Genomic DNA, 17,971 nt, shown 5'->3' with positions numbered 1-17,971 from the left:
TTCCTCTCATTTGGCCTCCGGGCTCTTTAGACGGACTCCCGAGCGGATACGTTTGGAACGCTGTTTTCACGTTGTATTATGGACTGTGGAAACAGAGGCTTTTGGAAACGATTGAGCATGTTTAGTCTTGTAAGGCGTTGTACCGAAAGACATGATTATAGCAGTAACGTTAACCCCTTACAAGATACCCCCCATTTTTGGCATGGAGGCAGAAATTATATACCCAAAATAAAGATGTTTCTGTTCATGATTCTTTCTGACTAGATCCATGATCAACATTTGTCCACGAGCTAACACTTTGACGTTTACCGTTCAGGAATAGGAATAGTTTTCCTGACATGATGGAAAATTAATCACTGGAATTATGTTTTATCGAAATATTGGTCAGATATAAAAGCCAAAGTCTTTGGACTTCAATTGATGCGCGGCTTATCCAGATCAAGTAAGAGAGTGATGTTTAACGTGCTGTGAAAACGAAACATAGACTGGGGCCGTTGGCGATGCTTGCAGCAAATGGGTTAACGGCAGTTATGTGCTATTTGCTTCCAAGTGGTTTCTAAAGAGACTTACTTTCCGGTTTTCCGTATTACGGTCCTTAAAAGGCGATGGTAATTTTACTCATGCTTGCTATCCTGCATCAAAACACGAGGGCAGATGCGTTTTAGATTAATTTTGAGTGATCACGCCAGTGAATGGTAAAATAGGTCCCTAAATGATTTGGTCCTACCAGAAGACTTGCATGGAAATGAAATTTTTTAAATTAAATTAAGCATTTAGCAGGCGCTTTTATCCAGAGACTTAAGGTTTTTTTTTTTTTTTTTTTTTTTTTTTTGAACTTATGTCTGTATCATTTCGGCGAGGTTTAAACGTGCGCGGTAAGGCGAATGTAACAATAATAATAATAATAATAATAATGCATTTTATTTGTAGGAACAAACGCCAAAAGCAATACAATAATTCATTAAAGACAGACAGTCTTGAATAAATGTGACTTAATCAACAAAAATCGCCCAACATAGGTGCATATCTGACGTGCAGAAGAAGTACATACCGTAGCGTAGGGGCTTTATATGAAAAGGCTCTTTCCCCCATGGTCTTTAGCTCACATTATGGCTGGTGAAGTGAAGAGTTAGTAGAGCGAAGAGAGCGTGATGGAATATCAGGACTGATGAGTTCACAAAAATACTCAGGTGCAGTCCCATGAAGTGCCTAGTATGTTAAGATAAGAATTTTAAAATCAATTCTCATGTTTACGGGAAGCCCGTGTAATTGTGAAAGAACCGGTGTAATGTGTTCGCGAGGAGAAGTACAAGCGTGCGGCAGAATTTGTATACTGAAGCTTGCTCAATGATTTAGCTGGAAGGCCTGAGAACGAGGCATTACAATAATCTAACCTAATGCCTTTGGCTTCGTGGTTAAAAAGTGGCATCATCATCCGACGGAACGGTGTATCTGTAGTCCAAATCTATGCGGAATCCACACCCCGGATCAGCGGGTGGCGGTAATGCACCTTTACGTTGGTTTGCCAAAACCTCCATAAAACACTACTAGAAGAAGACGGAACAAAACTTTAGCCGCAAAACTGCTTTTAGATGCAACACTTTGAATGCAAACTGCCGTAAAAATCCAATGAAGAAAAAGAAGAACCTGTTTTTTAGCGTCTTCGCCTGGAAATGTATTAGTCTGCGCGCCGCTAGAGGAAGCGGCCTCAAACTGCCACTCGGCCGGAACGCCGTGGTGAAAGGCTGAGCCGTGGTTGGATTCTTTCTGCTGCAGTCCAGCGCTCGACGAGAGCTCGGTCTCGGGCGGCGCGATCGTGTATCGAGCAGGCAAGCTCGGAGTTGCACGGTCTATTGGCCACGATGTGTGGCTTGGCGAGGATAGCAGCTGTCGCGATGACGCTTAATGCTGCTCAACGGCCGTGTTTGGCTGGGTAGAAATGATCTCGGGTCCGGCAGGTCTTATAAATCCCCTGTGTAGCACTCTTCGTTGGTACGAAAATTGGGTCTGTGATAAGGTGACTGACGAGGCGAACCAGCATGCTGATAAACCGTCAATGGATAGAGGTAAGTCAGCGGTATTTATACTGTGGGATTGATTACTTGATTGTGGTCCACCTGTGATGATTAGGCTAAGTATCTGACGCGCTCCTCCCGAATCTTCATTGATAATTACATATAGTGAGGAGTTGTCGTCATAGTGCAGAACCCCTCCCCTCTATATAACCCTCTCCGCCATCTTGGCAGGATACTGGCGGCAAAACATGATTGTTTACGTGTGTTGTTAGCTGTAACAGAGTAGTAGAGGAGGTTCTCGCAATTCCGCACTGATTTTACCATGCCTGGAAGTCACTGCTGTTTTAAAAACTGCTCCAGTACCTCACACAATACATATGGAAAACAGGAACAATGGAATACAGTCTACACTTTAGATTACCATCCGTCAGCAGCCTTGTCTGAATCACATACACCTTGCATTCACACTGTTAATGTGACATTGACATCTTGCAATCACACATTTAACTACCCTAGCTAACCCAGAACTGGTTTGGCCACTTTGCAGCCCCCAACACCCAACACAAAAACCTGTTACAGTATGTGTTATTGAGCTAAAATCAAATTACAACTAAATACTTAAAACATACACAGCTTTAGCCCACATCAAATCGTGTTGGAAACGTTTGTGTACATTGAAAATCTCGTTACAATCTAGTGTTTGTAACATTCGCAGTTAATTACGTTGTCATTTTGGTCAAGAAGTGTTGGCTAAATGCAATGTAATTACAACACACTAAAATTCATGTGAAGAAACTTACCAAGTCCTGCACTCAGCCACAGCAGAAAGCCTCATAACTTTCCAAAGACTTGTGGCTTTTAAACTCCTGCATTGTGTAGTAACTTACACCAAAAACAAGATAATTCACAATGTCCATATATGTGCATGGAGGTAAATGGTTCAGGTCTCTGTGCCGCTGCAGGGAGCTCGTATGGGTCGATATTTTGGATGCCTGGGAGCTTCTCCAAATACCGCTGTTTTGCGTTTAGTGTGAGCTTATTCCTGTAAGGTCCCTTTTCTTTCGCCTTTTTTTCCCATTGCTTTACTTTCGTCCTTTTCTTTCTCATATTCGTAGAACCATCTCTGTCCCGCCTAAATAATAAATGCACTAAAATTAAAGAGCTCTGGAATGTCGCGCCTCTATGAAGTTCTGAAGGCGTTGCCCCTGGAAACAGATATCGTCTCCTACCGTCATGGCCGACCGGCTCAGACCCCGCCCAAATCAACCCAAATCCGAACGTGACTCCTCACTCTCAATACTAGCTGATGTGCACCGCCATGTTAGTTCACGCTGAATCGAAGCTGTGGGATTTACACGCAAATTCATCCTCTCCTCCCGAAAACACATAAAAGTAAGTCCGCGGTAAACTGAGAGAAGAGCAGAGTAAACTTTAGTTACCTACACAGTCTGTATTACAGTATATCAATAAAAACATCTCCGTCAGATTATATTTGTAAGGATAATTATTTCCGTTTTCATCGGACATCAGCATATATTTTACAAACTGTAAATGTATGTTTTTGCTAATACTCATGTGTATTTAAAATGTCCGAAAATTTAAATAAGCATTAAATGGTTGAAAATACAGAATATGTGTGATAATATGACAAGCACTCAGTGCATCCGATCTGTCTCTGTGCTAGCTGAAGTGCGAAAGATGATGACGTGACTCACTGAAAGTTCTAATCACACCAGTGTGATCGTACACTTCAGCGACCAGCCAAGACTGATCACACCGGTGTTATCGTACACGTCAAAGGGTTAAAAAAATGGCTTTAAGAGTAGCGTGTGGCAGAACCTGATTTTACCAAGTGAGACATGTTCCTGGGACAACATCTTTGTTGACCCTGGAACAACATTTTGATTAACCAATCAGATTTGAAGAACAAGTTTATAGATTTTGTGAAGTTTACGCTTACAATCACTGTTAGTTGCTTGTACATCAGTGTCATTCATCTATCATTTCCTCTGATTTTAGGGATTACTCATGGTTAAGGTTAGGTTTAGGTGTGGGGATATAGTCAAGACTACATTTTTTGAGTAAAATGAGGCTTTTCTCAGCCTTATAATAATCACTAATCACAAAACCTTGAGCACTGTGGTACTGAGGCTCTTCACAATGCTGAACCATAACTGCACTGCCAAGTTCAGCTCCAAACACATCATCAAGTTTTGGGTGAAAAAACGGTGGTAGTGGAAGTGGCACAGCTGGCTGAATGTAGCTGCACTGACTACCTGTCCCTCAATGTAAGACAAAGGAGGTTGTGATGGACTTGAGGAGAAACTCTGTTGACCACTCCCTACTGACCATCGACAGCTCTAGTCAGCAGCACTAAATTCCTGGGAGTGTATAGGTTTATACTCATAGTAGATATATTCAGATGGAGCTGGGGAAGGTGGACGGTCTCTGAAACAAGCTGCACTGCTTATGGCAAGCTCTAGTCATATATTTGAATGTTGAGCAGCGAGCTCATTGGCTACCAATACAGGAGAGACCCAATCAGCTATGTCATGTGATAATGATTGAGATAGACTTATCAGACTGCATGATCAGAGTTTCATGCCAAAACTCTGTGTGTACAGTATATATATATATATATATATATATATATATATATATATATATATATATATATATATATATATATATATATATATATATACACACATATTTCTTTCATGAAAACTCTCTGAGGGATTGGCATTCTAATTTATATGGCAATATTAATGTATTTGGACTATGCGAAATAGATTTGCTACACTGCTGCGGCAGAAGAAGTACAGAGACTTGCTACCACCAATACATTGACAACATGCTGCTGTGAGCATGAAAGAAATATTGCTGCTGAAAATATAACATGCATTAAATAACCCCGACAAAGCAGGAGACATAGAAGGAGCAATACAATAAGCAGACTGTAATGTCTGTTTTGGGGTGTTGTTTCATGTACTTGTTTTCATGTCTTTTATTTTGTAGTTTTAATCTGATTTAATCTGTTTGTGTCCTGCTTCCCTTGCCCTCTTGTTGTCTTGCTATTGGTTCCTCTTGTTCCTTGTGTCATGTTCCGATTGGTTGTCTTAGTCATGTGTCTTGTTTCCCAATGGTTTGTTCTTGTCATGTGACCCTCATTGTTTGTATAAGTAGTCATGTTTTTGCCATTGTGCTTTGTCGTGTTTTAACGTAGTAATCTGCTCTCAGTCTAGTCTGTTCATGCCACATCAAGTCTGTTCATGTCAAGTCAAGTATTTGTCTGCTGTTTGGATTTTACCATCTCTCCTGTCCACAAGTCTGCTCCTTAGTGATGGCAAAATGAGGCTTCCTGAACCTCTGAGACCTCGCAGCCCATTGCTTCACCAAAAGGTTCATTACTCGAAGCTTCATTCATTATTGCTCACTAGCAACACCTAGCTACTGTGCAAAGAAATAGCAGACCAATAAAAATACTGAATCAATGACCTGAGCTGACATTTGTTCATTGCCTGGGTAATAAAATATGTTTCTCTCTCTGTCTGAATTTACTGTCACACACAGTTCATTCATTATTCATAAATTGTTTGGATAGTGACAGTAGTAACAACAAAAGTGAGACTGTGTTGAGTGTAGCTCTTATGGTGGAGGGAGTGTAATAACGCAAATTACAACAGAAAAGTGTGGGGTGGGAAAGGTTAAGAATTGTTTCTGGTGTGTTTTGTGCATTAAACTGTTACTAGTTTTAGTGGAGTGTTGTGCTAATGGGACTATGGATTTAAAGGAACAAACTGCAACACTGGGTGGGTGAAGGAAGGATCACACATTCTTTTTATTGAGGAACAGAATTTTTTCTGTGTTGGGGCTTAGACGATTCCTCCTTTTGGACAGAACCTCTCCAGCCTTGGAAAAGATCCTTTCGCATGGAACAGAGGACACGGGGGAACATAAAAATGTCAGTGTCAGCTGGGATAAATGAGGATACAGATGTTTATGTTGAGCCCAATATACTAGTGGATCCTCAGATCTTGTGAGATTCACTTTGGATAAATATTGATTTGATTTGATGGATAAAGATTGTTAGTAGTCTGTGCATGCTCGTGCAGTGCTCGATAATGCCTGAGCATGGAGGTGTTATTGTTGTAAGTCAGCTCCTTTAGGCGCAGCAAGCATTTCACCTAGAAACATAAATGAATAGACATGAAATATAATACAGCCTTATAGTGAGTATTATTATTAGATCAAGACAGTAAAACAATAATAATACACATACCTTATTGTGACCAACCATTTCAAAAAACTACCAGACAGAGGAGGATTTCCTCTTTCTTGCTGGCTCCACTTTATGTCGTCTTTTTTTTTTTTTTTTTAAGCTGTACATGTGGAAAGTGCAGTTTGATGACAACATCGCATGTTGTTTACTTGATGTGCTTACGCGCTGATAGCTAAGTTAACAACACAGAGATATTTGAAGCAGTTTTACTCACCGCATGCAGTTCCAACACACGATCGTGAACCTTTTTCGCTGGGACTGCATTATCCTTAAGAAATAAACGATGTGCAATCCGAAATGCAGGGAACAAACAAAAACACTTGCACAACTCCGTTGATGCTCTGTAAAAATAAACTCCATCCACTGGTCCCTTAATGCTGTTTCTCTTTTGGTAATCTGTGCAGGGTTGTCTTGCCCTGGCAACCAAAAACACACTTCTTTTGTGACTTTTCGCGACGCTCTCGCTCTGATCAGGCTGTGCTCAGCCTCTCAGTGCTCTGCTATACGGGAGCGCGCGCTCTTCCGGCAGAAGTGCCTTAGGACCCATATAAAGAAATTCCGCTCCATCTAACGTCACACAGAGCCATACTCGAAAAAAACTTTCCGAAACTTGTGACAAACCGGAAGAGGTTTTTTTGGAACGAAAATACTCCTTCAAACGTACAACTTAATTTTTGAAACTTTGTCCATGTTTAGCATGGGAATCCAACTCTTTAACAGTGTAAAAAACTCAGTATGCATGAAATAGCATTTCACCCAATTTAAAGATTTCACAGAATGATTTTGGCATAATGTCACCCCCTATGTGTGGAACCCCATATTCCATATGCAATGCATATACTGAATACCTGCCACTGAGCCACTGTTTATTTGAACTTATTCCTTATTTCATGGCCAAAGTTCATTTTGAGTTATATATTGAGATTGATTAAAAAAAAAGAAACAATGCTAACACATTAAAATGTTACATAAACTGAGATTCGCTAAAAGTTCAAACAATGTTTTGCTGTGGTTTCTGGGTTGAACAAGTTTTCTCAAAATGATGTGTAACAGGGTTTGAGGCCCATTTTCTCTTGTTTGGTGGGTGTGTAAATATGTCAGCCCAATCAGCATCAACATGTATATAAACCATGTGGTTTTAAAGAGACAGCTAGCAAAAGTAAAATCCTTTACAAATGTATCTGCTGCATCTTGGTAAATGCAACAACTGAAGATGTTAGAAGACATGTTTGTATTAAAAGTTTTATAGTAAAATAGCATATCAAATATGTTGATATGCTATTTTACTATAAAACATTTACGACAGATGGTGATGTAGTTGTTTATTTTTAGCTTCGTTCAAGTTGAGCTTTATTGTCATTATGCTACATGTATGGACATAAAGTGGAACGAAATGTCTTGTCTCACAGAACCAAGGTGCTACATAAATACAGACATACAACAAAGAAGTATACTATAACAGTATAAAACAATATACAAACTATACTATAAATGCTTCATACAAATACTGTACCATGCACAACTAACCTACTGAAAGATTTGACCATAAATATACTAAATATAAAGGTTTGCCTATACATAAAAAAAACCTATATAAATGCTTCACATAATACTGCACATGTGCAAAGAGAAACATAAGCCCCTTTCACACTGCGATTCCAGAAAATACACAGGTAATGTGTTCCGACAATTGTTCTCGGGTTGTTAGATTTTGCACTTTCACATTGCCAGTGATTACCCGAAATATGTGCATGCATTCACACACAACCCTTAAAGGTCCTGTAAAGACACGTGACATCAGGGTGTGACATGTTATGTATAAGTCAAAAACGCTAGGCACGTTAACTTTCACTTAAACTGGCAAACGATCTCAGCTTCGGCGCAGAAAGTGAGGAACTAACTGATCTCTGCTTTATTGCAGTTTGCACAGATTTTTTCATAGCGAATGCTGATCTGGTTTCTAACACCTGGTAAAAGAGTCGCACGATAACGTGCATCACCACTATGACGTGGCATTAGTTCTGCCTTTTGTTCACACAGCGCTTGTTCTGGGACTGAATCTGGCAATGTTACTAGGTCCCCGATCCAGGATCAATCCCGGGACGTGTTCGCCTTCACACAGAAGGCAACCCGGCAATGTTCCGGCAGTTTTCCGGGTCCAACATGCTGTGTGTAAGGGGCTATAGTGAGTCAAGCATCAGGCTTGGGAATACTGCAAGATGATTTGTAGTGTAGTTCTGACAGTTTTTCAGTGACATGTTAAGGTTGGATGATGTTTGTTTGGGTGGAGAGGTGAGATGGGCCATGTTACAGGAGGAGGGGGTTTGTGTGGGGTTTCAGAGGAGGGCAGGCTGATTTGAGTTCAGGGCTCTCACAGTCTGGGGTAAAAAGCTGCTGACCAGTCTGGCAGAGTGGTCTCGGATGCTCCAGTAGCATCTTCCTGATGGTAGGAGCTGGAAGAGCCTGTGGAAGAGATGGGTGGGATCATTCACAATACTGTTGGCTTTGCTGGAGCATTGTGTAAGGAAACTGTCCAGGATTGAGGGGAGAGGGGCACTGATGATCTTTGGAGCTGTGTTCACTGTCTGCTGGAGGGTCTTTTGGTTGTACGCCCTTGGCTGTATAAAACCATCTTGTTCCGTCAAAATTACTGTAGTGAGTCAGTGAGTTGGAATTGCAAGTTTTGAAAACAACCAGGGTAGACTATTATAGCATCTATTTAGCATAGCAATTATATAGTTATTTAGATTATTTTGTGTAGCCTATGTTAATCAGCATAGTTGTTAATGTAATGGTAGAAGCATAGTTAGTTAGTAGCATAGTATTGCATCAGTTTAGGATAGCTTCAATTTAGCATAGATTTATCTGTATTTAGTACAGTGGTCAGGATGGTATAGTGTTGCTGGTTGCAACAGCACTGCTGGACTGCATAGTTTTCCAGCAGACTTTTAAAATTAGGTGCCAGTGGTTGCATGCACTTGGCCTGGAAGACCGCGAGTTCCCCCCTAGAGCTAGAGTGTGCAAACAGCATTTTACGCGGGATTGCTTCTACAATGCAATGGAGGCGGAAATGGGCTTCTCCATACAGCTCGCGCTGAAAAGCGATGCAGTGCAGGAGTTAAGACTGCAGTTTGAACCAGCGGCTCGAATTGATATGGCTCAGGCCACAGACACCTCAACATCTTCCACTTCAGGTGAAGGTGGGGGAGAAAAGTCCTCTACTTCAAATGAACGCTCTGTTGCAAAGCTACTTGCGTCACTACAGTCACTCTCCATTTTAGCGACTCTGACAGCAGCTGTCAATCAATCCGTCACTGCGGGTCTCAGGTTCACGCCCCACCCACTCACCCCCGCCCTAGGTTCGTCCCTTCTATCTCCGCTGTGCTCTGCCCACTTTTCAGCATTTTTCAAATATTGCCAGTGGGTGGAGTCAGGCTCTGACCAGGGGTTTAGTTTAGGCCGGACAATGTAATTAACATAAAAAAAAATTCACAAAATATTGTTTGCACATTTATTTACATTAAAGGCAAAATAACTGAAATAATAAAAGCACAAGTATGGATCAGAATCAGAAAGAGCTTTATTGCCAAGTATGCTTACGCATACAAGGAATTTGTTTTAGTGACATAAGCTTCCAGTACACAGAGACAACAACACACAGACAAAAAAAAAGAGAGAGAGAGAGAGAGATTTACAAATTGGCAAATAAATAAGTGTATAAACAATTGTGCTATAAATGATAATGGAATAGGATTGAGTGAGATGCAGGAATGTTCTAGGATGGAGGGTTAACAAATAAATATAAGGATATTGCACGTTTATAAGCATAAGTAGGGAACATTTAACTGTTCATGAGGTAGATTGCCTGGGGGAAGAAACTGTTCTTGTGCCTTGCTGTTCTGGTGTTTGCGGCTCTGAGGCGCTGGCCAGATGGCAAAAGTTCAAAGATGGGGTGACTTGGATGTGAGGGATCCAGAGTGATTTTCTGAGCCCTTTCCTCACTCTGGATGTATACAGTTCTTGAAGGGTGGGCAGGCGAGCACCAATAATCCTTTCAGCAGTCCGAACAGTTCTCTGTAGTCTTCTAATGTCTGATTTTGTTGCTGAACCAAACCAGACAGTTATTGAAGTACAGAGGACAGACTCAATGATGGCTGAGTAGAACTGTTTCAGCAGCTCCTGTGGCAAGTTAAACTTCCTCAGCTGGCGAAGGAAATACAACCTTTGCTGGGCCTTTTTAACAATGGAGTCAACGTGATTGTCCCACTTCAGGTCCTGAGAGATGGTGGTTCCCAGGAATCTGAATGATTCCACTGCAGTCACAGTGCTGTTCATGATGGTGAGTGGGGAATGTGCAGGTGGGTTTCTCCTAAAGTCCACGATCATAACAAACATAACTGAACAATAAGTGCAAAATGAATGGTCTTTTCCAAAGACGAGATCTTCTAGCAGCTGATCAACGTCTCATTTTGCAGATATTACAAATATTGAACACACTGAGGAAAATCAAACCAGATGGGGTTGTGGAGTTACTGATGCTACGGGTTGTTAGTGCGCATGTCCCACTTAGGACTGGGTATCGATTCAGATGTTCCAGATCGATTCGATTTCAATTCACAAGCTCTCAAATCGGTTCGATTTCGATTTTGATTCTCGATTTGATTTCGATTTCGATTCTCGATTCGATTTACTATTAGAGCTGTAATCGGGCCTTAGAAGTTAAGCCTGACAGGACCCGAGCATGACAGATTTCGGCCCAATCCCAACAAGTACATTTTGATTGACAGCTTTTTAAAAGCCCGAACCCATTTACAACCCGCAATTATTCAAATTTAAGCACGCACGCAGCTCTTTTGTCAGGAATGTGTCATTTATATATAAGTCCTCTGTAACACCGTAGTATCTCAGCACTCTATAAATAGCCCTAGGTATAGGCTCATTTAGCATATAAATAGGCCAACGCACCAATAAAAACAAGTCTTTCTTAAAAAAATGTAATTAAGATAAATTCTAATTTAAGATGGGTATTTGGCAATAACGAAATTAAGATAAAGGCTCTGCCGGATTTACTTCGCCATAGCAGCTGACATAATAAAATAATAATAACAACATTAGCTTATATAGCCCACTCTGTCTACATTATGTATTTAAGACTAAATTAATATTTAGTTATTATTTGAAAAACATTTACTCACCAAGATTAGGTAAGGCCTACATGTTTTTGTGGAGGAAAATGACTGAAGTACAAGTACAAGTCTCGCGGGCCGCACGCAAATTACGTCACCAATACAAACCAACCTGATTTATAATATTATAGCCTAAATATTATGATATCTGATTGATTAGATTCATTGAAATAAATAAATAATTCTACTACACCTGATTCTGTCGGGAGCTGAACAATTTTGTGAAATTTGGCTCGATGTAGAAACAGCACAATGAAGTTGCGATTGTAAAGCCTGTGTTATACTTTCCGCATGAGCAATCTGGACGCGTACACAGTCAGCGCGGATGCGGACTTCTTCCATTAATACTTCCGAAAGCGCATGCTGATGGTCCGCTCTGCAACAAACATGTGAACAAACAATCATTGCACATAGCTGTCTTTATATTCTTTATTGACGGATTGCACAGGTTCGATTGGCAACGGTGTGTGTGTGTGTGTGTGTGTTTGTGTGTGTTTGTTCAGCCAATGGTGGGCCACATTTGAATTCGTGACGGCCCGCGGGTTGAGAACCACTGCTTTAAACTAAATGAATGAATGACAGGTTCGTTGGTAACATCGCACAAGGCACATTAGAGGGTGACATCTAGTGGAGAAGATTTGTAAAAAAAAATCGATTCATGGCCTTTGAGAATCGATTTTGAATCGACCACATTTAAAAAAAACGTTTAATCGAAAAATAATTTTTTTTTACCCAGCCCTAGTCCCACTTGTGTTAAAGCTTGGGGAAAAATGGTTGTATCTTTAACAATGATTAATCATAATAACAAAAATCTGAAAACACAAATAAAATAAGTTTGCACACATCATAGTGAAAGATTATGTGTATTTTTAGTGAGATGCATTTAAATGTGACTGTATCTCAGATGCTATCAAATCAAACTGTATACAAAGTTTGACACATGGGCTCTCAATGGGGTGTTATTGTATTGTTTGTAACACATTTGTTACCAGGTATAAAGGTCTGGTCTTACAAACAGAACTTTGGGTTAAGATTGTTTGAAGGATGGCATGCTAACATCACTGCTGAAGAACTGCTACACTGCTACCTTCAATAAATTCTTCTCCCCACAAGAACTTTGGTCAAGCTTACTTGTTTTATGTATTGGAGAAATCTAGTACATTTGTGAGCCACCCAAACAACTGCTCAGCCAAATATGGCAAAATCAAACAATTTGGCGAGAGCCAGCCAGGCGAGACTTACAATAAGAGAACAAAAGCGTTTTCGAGATTCTACAGTTTTTGTGTTGAAGATCAACAGACCGCGTCTGTGGACATAAGTTATTTGAGTCAACTTGATCCTGTCTCAAAGATTCTAATTTGGTGAGTGAAGCTTTCTAAAAGAACATAAAAAACACTTTTACATAAGAAAGCAGATCATTTGATGTATGTAGTGTAAATTTTATAACCAGTGTAGTAAAGCCCTGCATTTCAGCCCGAGCCCGAAGGGCCCCGACTTATTTATGCCCCTAGGGCCGGGTTTCGGGCCAATTTTCACGTTATAGCTCACATGTGGGCCGGGCCACGGGCCTTTTTTGGGTTATCCTTCTATTTATATTTTTAGACATTAAATAAAAGAAATGAGAAGTTGACGTCAACGATAGAAAAACAAACGTAGAAAGACATTTCATAACTTTCAGAATCTGATAATTCAACCCGTTATAATTAAACTGACATACTGACATGACAGTCTCACGCACGCGCGCTTTTCCGTCAGCGCGACCCACGATTATACATCACTTATATCTACTTATTGTAGTAGTAGCTATTATAGGCCTTTAAACTAATGTAAATTAATGTTAACAGCACGGGACCCTGCTACCGCAACTGTCAAGATTGGCTCGCTCTGTGTTTAGTGTCCCGCCAGCAGCAGCAGCGAACGTGTCTTCAGCGCAGCGGGAAGAGTGATAGAAGAGAGGAGGACGGGGTTAAAACCTTCCACTCTGGATGCTATTTTTTTTCTCCACGATGCCGTGTAAGAGACTTTTCTAACTTTTCATTTGACTGGACTTTATTTTCGTTTAACTGTTGGAAACTAATGGAAAAAAGAATGGACATGTTCTGTGGTGCATTTTTGAGGTAAGATAATCTGCAGGTTTGTTTTTAATTAATTTAATTTAATTTGTTTAGATCAGTGGTTCCCAAACTGGGGTGCGTGCACCCCTAGTGGTGCGCAGACTGACCACCAGGGGTGTGCAAGAGAATGTTTGTTATGGCGGGGAAAAAGATCGCTCTTTATTATTTTTATGTATTTAACTGAGGTAAACTTTACATGCAAAGATTTTAATTAAGAACTAAAATTTCACATTACACACTACATTACTGTATAAATTACAATTGATTTCATTTCTTTTTACAAGCACGTTTGTGTCACAATAGCCCCGCCCTGTTCTTTTAGTTCATATTAGTCGCTAACTGATAATTCGTTCATTTTTTTCACTTACTACATTCAACAGAATGGACACCTGGGGCCGGATTCACAAAAATCTTCTCAAGAAATAAATTAAAATATTAAAACGTTCTCAAATATATTCCTAAGAACATCTTAATTTTTTTTCTTAAGAAGAAATTAACAGCCGTTATCTGAATAAATACATGTTGCTGCTAAACTCACTCCTGTAGATTACCCTAATAATCATAATCATAAGCACGCACCAGACTGTATATTTTTGTTGCGACTTTGAATGGCGCTCAGCTTCATGTTTTAATGCGGCCTGTTTTTGAACAGTTACTTCTAAAATAGCCTGTCTTAAGCTGCAGCAATATGTTTCATTAATTTTTGTGTCGTGTTTTTGCACTTTCATCTGAGTGAACGCTTCCGGTATTTTAGTCCGCGCTTCTACAGCAAATGCATCCTGCGCACTCATATGCACCGAATATTGCCAAAGATGATGTATTAATAAGCTAAAATTAACCCTGACTCGTTTCAGGGTTGCTAATGAGTTTTGAAGTCAGCAAAAAACAGCGTCACACACAGGCTAATCATGAGCGATCATGTTTACATTAACAGTCATCGCTGTCCCTTCAGAAAACTTGTGCACATCTCTAGTCCTCCTAGCTGTTTCTGTAATGTTCAAATATAACAATTAATTTCAAATAACCCAATAAATTCATTAAATAATTATTATTATTTGGATTTAAGACAAGTCTGGGGCTGTCCTAAATTTAAGAAGATTATCTTCAACAATCTTAAGAAAAGATAAGAATATTCTTAAGATGAATTTTTTTGGGTATACAAAATATCCTTAAGTTTTTTCTAAAATTAAAAAATAAGAAGAAAATGGAAGTTGAGAAGAAATTTCTTCTTAAGAATGTTTCGTGAATCCACGTTAAAAACGGGCACTTTAAAGAAATTAAATATTTATATGTATATATCATATATATTTAATGTATATGATCTGTGTGCAAACATGTAGGCCAATCCATTTCACAAAAAAAGTAAGTGATCTTTTATTATTATTATGTTTTCTAATTTACAGTGAATATTTGTATTTAGTTATTGCAATTAAAAATGTGAAATCTAACCAGATTAAGGTGTTGGGGGGTGCTTGACAGGTGCCAAACACTAGAAAGGGGTGCATGCTGAAAAAAGTTTGGGAACCACTGGTTTAGATTGTAGGCTATTTCTCATTTCGTTTGCGAGCGCTGTTGCAAGCCTGCCTCAGTATTTCAATTTTTTTTATTTTATTTTACTCACTGTGGTTTAATAAATAAACATTTATTAAACTAACTGTCTGTGTGATATGCTTGAAGTGTTTTATATATGGATTTTATTGTAGCCAAGTAAAGTATTAGCGTTAATTTGAGAGGCTTAATTTATTAAATATGTTTTAGGCTACTCGCTGTCGGCTCGGCTGTTTAACGTTAATTGTAATTTTTTTTTTATGTCTCTCTCTCTCTCTGCCGATCCTCGGGCGGCTTAAATAGCACTTCCCCACGCCAATCACTATAACGAGAACCAGGTGTTTCTTGTTTCTCACTTGAACCACTTACCACCTAGCCTGGTAATACCAGACTCTGCTTTGCTTCGTAGACAGAGTCTGGAATGGCATAATAGAGAAGTGTTTTCTCTCTCGCTAGGGTGCGCTTGTCTGAAGTTTAAAATCATTGGTTACCCGTAAGCCAATCAGATACGTTTAGTTATGACGTATGTTATTCGCCTGTACAGCCGCATCGAAGCACAGACATCATGCATCGAACTCAAATCTATGATTGAACTTCCACTGTAAACTTGTTGTAAACACATGATGATGCGAGCGAAATACCGGAGTGAACATGGCTGTAAACGACTTTTGCAGTTTGAAAAAGAGTTGAATGTTCTCCATAACAGAGCGAATTGCATCCCGTGTCTCGTTTCCCATTTCCGCGGTCGTTTCGGTTTTCAATTTCTCTAACCTACAATGTAAAACTCGGCGCTTAGCATCTACGTCACAGCTCTCAGCCCACCCTCTGTTCGTTGATTGGCCCGGCTGTTTCCAGACCGGTTGCAAACAGAAAGCTCTGACGCTGTATTAGACTCATAGACAGTAAAAGAAATGGACACAGCGACCCCATTGGAACTCAATTGAGACAAATGAAGCCCAGTTTTAGCGTTTTTTAGCACTTCCGTTTCTGACGCGCAGACTCAAACGAAGCTTGACGACGTCAGCAACCTGTCTGACAGATGTAAATCTTCTAAGTGGCTGTGCGTGCAAACTGCCATCGTTAATCTTGCAGAGACGGCGAGCTTGAGCGGGGAGTTCTTTGGCATGAGTGAGCAGGAGTAAGTATTCTGATTAATTATTTTGTATAGTATTTTAAAATGTAACGCCAGTACGCCATATTAAGTTAATTGCCTGCGAGCTTCTCCTCCTGTCTGTACGGTAATACGACAGAGAGCCGAGTGGTTATGATGCAATCGTTAGCCTATTTTTTACTAAAACTGTTTATACGGGGCCATAATGTAACATAGAAGGTAATGGAGCCCTTTATACATTGTCGTGTATCTTTAGAAATAAATAATGGACAAACAGAGTCTTTAAATGCCTCAGATGTAAAGTTATTCGCTGTCAAAGTGACGCCAAAATGAATGGGAGTCAATGGGAATGCTAACGCAAGTGAAGTTCTGCTAAAAGATGGCAGCCCCCACCCGACTTCAACTTCCGGTCGAGTTCCTTGCCCCTTGATTAGACTGAGTACAGAAGCGAAATGAAATTGAGCGGAAGTAGGAAGTCTGACATAGTCAGGCTACGTACCACCACTAGTCTCTTCGCTCTCTCTCCCGTCGCAGACCTCGCTGAACCACGCCTCCACCGCCACACTGATGTTGCTGCAAGAAATAGGAATTCTTGACTGGGTGCTAATTCAGTAGCCACTGATGTAGATTGAAATAAATGTTTTAACTGAGTTAGATGATGATGGCATAAAGCTATGGAACTAAAAGTTTTTTTGCCTTCTGGGAAACATACGGAAAGGTATAATGTAAGATTGAAAACTAAGCTGAGCTTTCAAACTAATGATTTGTCTGTGTAACTGAAGAGGGTCAGTCTAGCAGACTGCTGTGAATTTAAATCTGAATAACTACGGTATACCTTTAACAGTTTTAACACCTTTTGTTCTGTTTTCACCTCTGAGGGCACTTTTGCTGTATTTTCCATTGCTGAGTCTGCACAAAACAATGGCATTAGTTGTGCACTGAGGCCAACAACAGAAAAACATGGGACAGAACCTCCAAATGTTACGATTAATTAGATGTTGGAGCATCTGAATGCATATCTGGACAAAAGGCTGGGACGTAGGAAGTGCCATGATGACATCTGCCAGATGTACAGCATCAAGTACCCAGCGAGTGGACTATGGGCTTTGTCGGACATTAAAAGGGCTTATGGAAAGATGCAGCGCTTAAGGACAAACACCAACAGAGATGGCTTGTCTGTAATTTTGCTCAAACAAATTTGACAGCATCTACAAAGATTTGAAACTGACAAATGACAACATATGAACAAAGCAGAGAAACCATGGAAAGTATGGCAATTTCTTCAACGCTTGCAGAAAATCTACAATTTACATCCGCTGGACAGTGTGATGATTGTAAATGTGAATTTAAGAGACAATGACCAAAAAGACAATGACTCACAGAAAGACTTGAAAGAAGGATTGGTGAATTTCGAGAAAACATTGAAGCTGGATGGGAAGCGATTCAAACATTCTTATTTGAACTGAATCCTGCAGAGGTTAATTGGGCTAAAATTACCTCTTGTGTGCAGAATACAGTAGAAAGTGTTGCAGAGTTTGAAGAACGCTTTATACAAACTTGGATGGAACATGCTGGTTTGAACAACAACATTGAAGAACTCTGTGAAGACACTAGCATGCCTCTTGAAACCACATTTGTGAATAGGCTGAAACCTGAGGTCTCTAAAACTCTTAAAAGCTGGTATGATGACTGGGACAGCACTGGAACAACATTTA

The 17,971-nt window shown here is 40.0% G+C and overlaps 1 protein-coding gene across 3 annotated transcripts in view; it reads left to right on the top strand.

Annotated features, from left to right (window-relative positions):
• Positions 1 to 17,971, top strand: part of LOC127988352 (complement factor H-related protein 4) — a 228,861-nt gene that overhangs the window by 191,269 nt on the left and 19,621 nt on the right. The gene's annotated exons all lie outside the window — the stretch shown is intronic.

This window comes from Carassius gibelio, chromosome B22 (genome assembly GCF_023724105.1).
Source record: "Carassius gibelio isolate Cgi1373 ecotype wild population from Czech Republic chromosome B22, carGib1.2-hapl.c, whole genome shotgun sequence".
Lineage (NCBI taxonomy): Eukaryota > Metazoa > Chordata > Actinopteri > Cypriniformes > Cyprinidae > Carassius > Carassius gibelio.
This window is presented reverse-complemented; position numbering and strand designations above follow the sequence as displayed.